Source organism: Uranotaenia lowii, chromosome 3, assembly GCF_029784155.1.
Source record: "Uranotaenia lowii strain MFRU-FL chromosome 3, ASM2978415v1, whole genome shotgun sequence".
Classification (NCBI taxonomy): domain Eukaryota; kingdom Metazoa; phylum Arthropoda; class Insecta; order Diptera; family Culicidae; genus Uranotaenia; species Uranotaenia lowii.
Genome location: NC_073693.1, coordinates 64,254,888 through 64,263,045, shown reverse-complemented (window position 1 = coordinate 64,263,045; position 8,158 = coordinate 64,254,888). Strand labels below are relative to the sequence as shown.

At 35.9% G+C, this 8,158-nt stretch overlaps 1 long non-coding RNA gene across 1 annotated transcript; it reads right to left on the bottom strand.

Annotated features, from left to right (window-relative positions):
* Nucleotides 1-7,188: 7,188 nt before the first annotated feature.
* On the bottom strand, nucleotides 7,189-7,557 carry LOC129751953 (uncharacterized). Its single transcript, XR_008738834.1, has 3 exons — nucleotides 7,490-7,557; nucleotides 7,322-7,429; nucleotides 7,189-7,257 (listed from the first exon to the last, which is right to left on the bottom strand). It is a non-coding gene; the product is annotated as an uncharacterized LOC129751953 (long non-coding RNA).
* Nucleotides 7,558-8,158: the final 601 nt, after the last annotated feature.

Genomic DNA, 8,158 nt, shown 5'->3' with positions numbered 1-8,158 from the left:
AAAGCTTTAAACTTTGGTTTTATTCAAAATTTTAACATGCATTCGTTTCCTAGTGTTTCGAAAATATTGACTTAAATTGTTTAGTTCAGAATAAGGATCGTCATTTTGAATAATTATTTTATAACTTATCACAAAAACCTTTGATTTGAAACATAGATTCTGAATTTTTTTTAATCGTATCTGAATAATTTATAACGTTTTCGAGTTTATGTGTTAGAAATGAGTTAGAAAATGGTTTTAGAAATCGGTTTCCTACATAAGTGTGCATTTAAGTGATTTTTATAGTTTCTAGATAAATTTGAATTTCTAAACCCTCTTCCCCCCAGGTCCTATGCATGGGCCTGAAGTAAACAATATTTTACAATATTTTACAATGATTGATTCAAGAAAATATTAAAAAAAAAACTGGAAAGAGATAGGGAGATAGTATCAAAATAAATCAAGGAGTGATTGGAGTTCAAATTCATGAATTTTAATCCAAAAATTGAAAATAGGGATCTTAACTTCACTTTTCTAAGCAGCTGTTCGGGTTCCCCGCTTGATAAAACTCAAGTCTTTCTTAGGCTGTAAATAAACAACGTAAACATTGTACTCTTGATAATGCTTTTTGGAGTGTGATTTTTGCTGTGATTTAGTGAAGTTCGAAACAATCAACCTCAATCCTTCTAAGGATCTGAAAGACCTCTATGGTGAAAGCGTCAATAAACTATAAAAAAAACCTCAATCCTCATACTATATTTTGAAAAGTTTTTTTTTAGACTTTTAAGATAAGTAAACCACCGTTAATTAATTTTTGATTATTTATTTTTCGGCATATCGGTGAAATGTATAGAAAAAAAACCTGTTTATTTAGGTGGTCCCTATAAGCGGTTTGTTTCTTATTTCAAACCTTGTTGGGTTGGACTAGTAAGATGATCAAAAACCTGCGCCTCTTTAGGTGTGAAACTTCAGCTCTCTGACTCCAAGCGCGAAAATTATGAGAAACTTAAAAAAATATTAAGATTCGATAAAATGGCCCAACATGAGTTTTCTTTCTTGTCAGACATATTTATATCTTCTCATTAGGCTGGAACAAATATCAACTCCAAAAAAACCCGAAGGGAGACTAAATAAAGTTAGATGTAACTTATGTAAATTTTGAAAAACAAAATCCAATATCCGAAAGATTACAAGACCAAAAAACATGTTTTGGAAGATGGGAGGTATTCCACCTTTTGTATTCCTGATTTGATTGAATTATTCGATAAAAAATTATTTGATTTAGAGGTTTTGTGCAATCATTTAGTATGCAATTTTGTTACATACAAGCTTTCTTGCAATTTATCTCAATTGAATTGTTTTTCGCATTATTGTTTATTGTCCCCCCCCCCCTCACCCTCGCGATGTTCCAACTCCGAGTGACAAGAGAAGGATTTGAAATTTTTTCCGGCCTTATAAAAAAAATCAGCACAACATGAAAATTCATGGGTTATTCCATATTCCGCCTTCTTCACAAACCGGATATTTCCTTCAATTATTTTTTAAATAATTCAACATAAATACTTGAAACACCATAAGTTTCTACTTATGAGAACGACAAAAATAAAAAGAACCAAAACGATCTAAAGACAGTTCTAGAAACTATAAGCACACTTTCAAAATGATCACATCTTCTTCTTTGGCCAATTTTTTCAATAAGATTCCACTCACAGTGCACAAATTGTGCCCGATACTTTTTCTCTTTTCCGAAGTAAGACCGCGCATTTTTAAATGTAATCACAAACTTAATGTTTTTTATGTTATCGCGTCATGAAATGTGTAAACAAAGCGACGCAGACAGTAGAATTCGAATAAAATATTCGAATCAAAATGACAGTTAACATTAGATGTGCTTATAATTTCTGGAACAATCTATATTTTGCGGATTTTTACTCCGACCTTTAGCAAAAGATACTTCATTTTAACTCCTAATTTTTGTTTCTGCACCTCATAGCAGTAGTGTTATGAAATCATTCTTGGAGAATCATTTAGAGAACATTTTATTCAAACTTTAAGAATAACACTAGTTTACAGCATTTTTGAACTCAGTAAACTGAAGGTCATTTCCAATGTAAAATCGGGCGCTGAATCCGAAAATGAAATTCAAAAAAATCTCAGTAGAACCGTTTTTGAGTTATGCTCCAAATATGAAATTTCGGAAAAAATAAAAAAGTCCTTGTACTTAGATTAAAATATCTCGGACAGGATACTAGTAAATTGAAACCTCTTTTTTGCATATTGAAGGTGAATAAATTTTCTATCGATCATCTGAACACTGTTTTTGCGTTTGACCAACAGTATTGTTGATATAAGTGACTTTATTAGAAAGAAAATTATAAAAAACGCATCTTTTTAGAGAAATTTTGTTTCAACGAAAGTTTTTGACTCGGTAGCTGGTGACTGGTAGCATTTAAAAAATCTGATTTTCTTTTGCGCTTAAATGTCAATTTAAAACAAAGATTTCAAGTGGTTATTTATCGAAATCGGTTGAAAATTGAAGAAGTAATGGCTACTTTACCATAATAGTATTTTTTGTAGTTTTTCATAACTTAACGAACCGCAGTACACTTATCATAGTATAGGAAGCATGAAACATGATAAATCTCACTCGCACCAAGTCAAAATTATTTATTAGCTTACTAGAAGGTATCATGCCAAGTTTCAGGAAGATCCGACCATAGGGAGGGGTTTCTTGAGTCTCAAACGTGAATACAATTTTGAGGTATTTTGCCCGGAAGGAACGAAAAATACTGGTTTTTCATCAATAACTTTTTTCATCACTAGCTGATTGTTTTTTGTGGTTGGTTTTCTCAAAGCCTGAAATGAGACAAATATTTCACCCGAAGGCTGTAACTCGATTGGATTTGAAACAGAAAAGTTATTGCGGTTCAAAGATTGTATTTTGGTCGAAAATTGTCGTATAAAACGCAATGCGTAAAAAGTACTCATTGCGTGTTGGACAAAATTTGCGGCCTTTGAACCGCAATAACTTTTCTGTTTCAAATCCAATCCAGTTACAGTCTTCGGACGAAATATTTGTCTCAACTTAGGCTTTAAGAAAATCAACCATAAAAAACAATCAGCTAGTGATGAAAAAAGTTATTGATGAAAAACCAGTATTTTTCGTTCCTTCCGGGCAAAATACCTCAAAATGTTATTCACGTTTGAGACTCAAGCAACCCCTCCCTATGGTCAGATCTTCCTGAAACTTGGCATGTGACCTTTTGATAAGCTAATAATAGTTTTGACTTGGAGCGAGTGAGATTTATCATGTTTCATTCTTCCTATACTATGATAAGTGTACTGCAGTTCGTTAAATTTTTAAAATCTGCAAAAATTACAGTTATGGTAAAGTAGCCCTAACTTCTTCAAACTTCAACCTATTTTAATAAATAACCCCTTGAAATCTTTGATTTAAATTGACATTGAAGCGCAAAAGAAAACCAGATTTTTAAATGCTACCATCGAGTCAAAAACTTTCGTTGAAACAAAATTTTCTCTAAAAAAAATCGTTTTTTATAATTTTCTTCCTCATAAAGTCACTAATATCAACAATACTGTTGGTCAAACGCAAAAACAGTGTTCAGATGATCGATAAAAAATTTATTCACCTTCAATATGCAAAAAAGAGATTTCAATTTACTAGTATCCTGTCCGAGATATTTTAATCTAAGTACAAGAACTTTTTTAATTTTTCCGAAATTTCATATTTGGAGCACAACTCAAAAACGGTTCTACTGAAATTTTTTTGAATTTCATTTTCGGATTCAGTGCCCGATTTTACATTAAAAATGTTAGTCAGTTAATCAAGTTCACGATTTTTTTAAAATTTTGTAAACTAGTGTAATCGGTTGAAAATTAGTAAAAAATAGCAAATTTTACAAAATCGATCAAACAAATGCCATATGAAATTAAACGTCGTTGAGCGAGCCTTTAGGGTTGACCGAATGAGCTCAAAATAGGCCGAAAAATGCTCAATTTCCAAGAGAAATATTTAAAAAAAAGCTACTGTGGAACTATGAATATTTTATCTAGTTTAGCATACGCTTTTTGACGCGTCAATCAGCTCACCTCCCCGTTTAGAATCTCCCTCTTTCAACTCATTCATAGGTAGTTACTCCAAGATTTATGAAATGGCCCTTTATTTACAGTCAGAAAGTTTCCCCGAGTTTGATGCGAAGTTTCCAAACATTGCACGCTTTGAGGCCCATTAATTGAAACTAAGTATCAACCGTTATCTGCCTTTGGGTTGGCATCAGTCAGACGTGTGAAAATTCTCGACTTTAGCCAGGCGTCGACGTCGCTCGTCATTGTGGGAGTTATGGTTCTAAGCCGGTCATAAACTTCAGGAGCCGCAGCCTGAGCTAGGAACAACTCCATCTATCGAACAGATCCGTTTTCGCAGCTTTTTGGGAGGCGTCGAATAGATTATTAACGCCAGCTAGCCGGCTGGCCATTCAACAAACAAACTATAGTCACTGACTGGTGGCGGCTGCCTGGTTGCGTTGTTTCATCAGATGATTTATCGAAAATTCCTGTCCATTTGCAAATTCTGATGTGACCTTCAATTGTCAAGTTCTTTGCTGTTTGTACGAGGTGCCGAAAGAATTTTGCTGTTTTTTGGACTTCTAATTGGGATGGTACCCGCACGATCAGGAATATCTAGTTGAACTCTTACTGAAGAAGCTGTAAACTGGTTAAACTTATAGAAGCTACCGATGGTTTGTTAGAATTTGACCCATCCTTGAGCGTGATCTTTATTGACATTTGATTGAAACAAGGCTATGAATTGAAGTTTCGAAATCGCTCAATTAAAGACAGTCGTTGGGTCAAAAGTCAATCAATCATCAAGAACTGGTCGACAATTCCGAACAGAGGTTCACCATTCTGAGATGCATCCTTTTGAAATGCATCGCTTATTATTCAAATAAGACATGCAAATTTGTTAAGTGTTGACCATAAAATTTTTAATCACTGAATTGACTGTCAAATATAAAAAAAATTAATTGCATATGTGGAACCACACCTTGTTGAAGACATTCTAAAAATATTTGTTACTGTGATCGATGCTTGGATCAGGTGATTGAGTGATAATCAGCAGGAATTGAAAACTAATCATGTTGAACTCGGAAATCATTACGTTATTATTTTGCCATTAGTTTTCATTTAAAAAAAAGTGACCACGCCATTCTAAACCCATTGCTCATTGTCAGTTAAATTGCCAATAGGCCAACAAACCGCTATCCATTATTCGTGCGTAATCAATCACTGTTTCCGTACAATTCCGTACATGAAAAAGTAGTCGACTGATAAAAGTACAAAGATAACGATTACTAGTTAACCCTGTTGACCATAACCCTTCCAGCTTTTCGAAACACCGCGCCGAAAGGCAGAAAAGCACCACCTCATATCACATAACATTCATGCAAATTCACAAGATGCTTGGTGTTAATTCAAACGCTAAAGCTGCAGCAAGCAGCATTCACTATAAACAAGACTGAAGGGGAGTTGCAGTGCGAAAATATCTTCTCTGCCTATCTGCAAACTGCAAACATCTTCAACGACAACAGAACAGTCGAACGAATCAATAAACCGAATCACCATAAAATGTTGAGAATCTATCAAGCAGCCAGCAGCAGCCAGTTCCTCGCTTGATAGAGCTGAATTCTTTCGTTGGCTTAAAACCACGTGTGGTATTGTGAGTTTTGGGGCGGTTTTAAAAATGATGATCATTGGGATGATTCTTTTCAACGTTCTATGGCGGGATTTAGTGGTGCTGAATGAACTCGGAAATTTTCCAACTAGAAGATTTTTAAGCAAACAGAAGATCTCGCTAGCTTTTAATTTTTAATATTTGTTATCAATGAAATGAAGGATTAATCTCGTAAATTTATATTTTATCGGATATCTCGGTAAAACTTTGTATTATTTGAGATAGAATATTTAAGAATTGGAAGATTATAGACGGATATAAGATAACAATAAAATGAGTGATGTTGAAAATGAGCAGAGGGGTAGTTTTAATTTGAAAACTTTTCATCACATTTCATCATCTTTCATCTTATTCTAATCTTCTATCCGTCTATAATCTTTCAATTCTTAAATATATTTTTTTCAAAGAATATAAAATTTAACCGATATAGCTTAGTTTGGCTTAGCTTGATTGACTACTCACATTTACCTTGAATCATTAAACTCGAAATCCCTCGTACATTTTTTTAACAGTGAAATTGTTGCCAATTTCATTAACCCTGATTAAGGGTTCCTCACGCAATCGGACTGCTAGCAAGCCAGTCTCCGAAACAACTTATAAATCAAAATAGTTGTTTGCAATAGTAATAAGAAATTCAATTCAACGCAGACAGCATTATGTTAGGCCGTCATAAAGCACTTTATATTATGTGGTTCCAAAATTATGCAAACGGTAGAACAATGATTGCCATGATAAAACTCTATTGCTACTATAAGCCTATAACTAATTAATATCTAGAATCGCACCTGGCTGTATATATGGTACCGCTGTAATCGAATCTGCTCCCTCAGCTGCAACTCGACGGGGCCCCGGACTCCTTTACTCGTTCTCAACATGCATACATTCAGCTCTCATGCAATCAAGTGTAATGCTGTATGTAAGGACGCATGCACTTTTTCATCCCGTATCAGCACTCACACTCCATCGGTCTCTCCAAAATCGATGACTTCTCGCATGCAAAATAGACGCCCGTGCCGTCCTAATGTGTCAGCGCCTACACTCACTCTCGCTGGACAATGTTCGAAGCATGCAATGCGTCTTGAAACGCGTTTAGATTGCGCCACCGCAGTTGTGTATGTCACCCCTCTCAGTCATGCATCCTTTCACAATTGAACAACTGTATTGCTCCACTGCAGCTACCACTTTGCCAGCGTTCCGTGTTATTTTCCTGGTAGTATTGTCCTTTCTAGTCCTCAAGGTGCCTTCCTCTCACCGATGAGATTTTCCTCCAGCTGGTCACTCGTTGCTTTAGCTTGGGTAAGTATGATTTCTATTGCCGCCCTTCAGGCGTTTTTTATACAGTCAGCAGCTATTTTGAAAGGCCCTGAATGACGAAGATTGGTAAGCGAAATTCTATCATGTTCGTTAAAGTTTTCTTACCTCCTATGAGGACCTTTCTTGGATTTCTCGGACCTTCCCTTTTGGCTTAACCAATGTCAGCTTGTGTGGTGTCATGAGATGACCACAGGAGCCACCAGCGGTGTTTTCTGTTTTCGAAGAATCTAATGTGGTGATTTCTACAAACATCAGCAGACATGGTTTCAATTTTACCTCTTTCAGAAATTGATGCTTTTCCCGGAACTTTCCGTCTGGCCTCTCCAATGCCAGTTTGACTGGTAAGATGCGATAACCACAGGAGCCACCAACGAACAGTGTTTTCTGTTTTAAAAGAATCCAATGAAGTGTTTTCTACGAACATCAGTATGATTTCAGTTTTACCTCGCTTGGAGAACTTATGCTTTTCCCGGATGATTCGAAATGCCTGGCTCTCTTCGGAAACGATTCACTATGGTGAAATATGACCAGATTAACTGCTTGATTCGACTGTCTACTGTAAAAATCGCTTTACCTGTGCAGTGACTATCGACCATGCAGGAAGTTCTGTTGCCTGTCAATGTGTTGACCAGTACGGACCCGTATTCGGACAAACGGTTGCTGTGATGCCTACTGACTTCTAAAGCTTGCTGAGCTGATACGTGGTCAAAATGACTCTTCGTGCAAAGCACGCTTACTGCCTCGTATTGCAATACGTATAACCCTTTATTAAGAGGAGGGTCTTGTTAATATTTCGGTGGCCACTTACCGTGGTGTTGCAGTAGATGTTGCTTAGGTACTATTCTTATTCACTTAAGGCATTAGCGATACTGGGAACACACTGATTTGTTAAATTTCCACAGGCTAGGTCGATCTCGCCTCGAAGCGGAACTGCTTTTGACAGATGGTTCCGTAGCCTGTGAGAGTGGCTTGGCTGATTTTAGCGGTTTATAATTGTGGTGCAATTTTAGCGATACAGTGACTGGTGGATTTTATGATCCTGCACGATGGTTTTTATGCATGATTTTCTAGGTATGTTCTGCCCAAGCAGAAATTATTGTTACAAAATTAAAG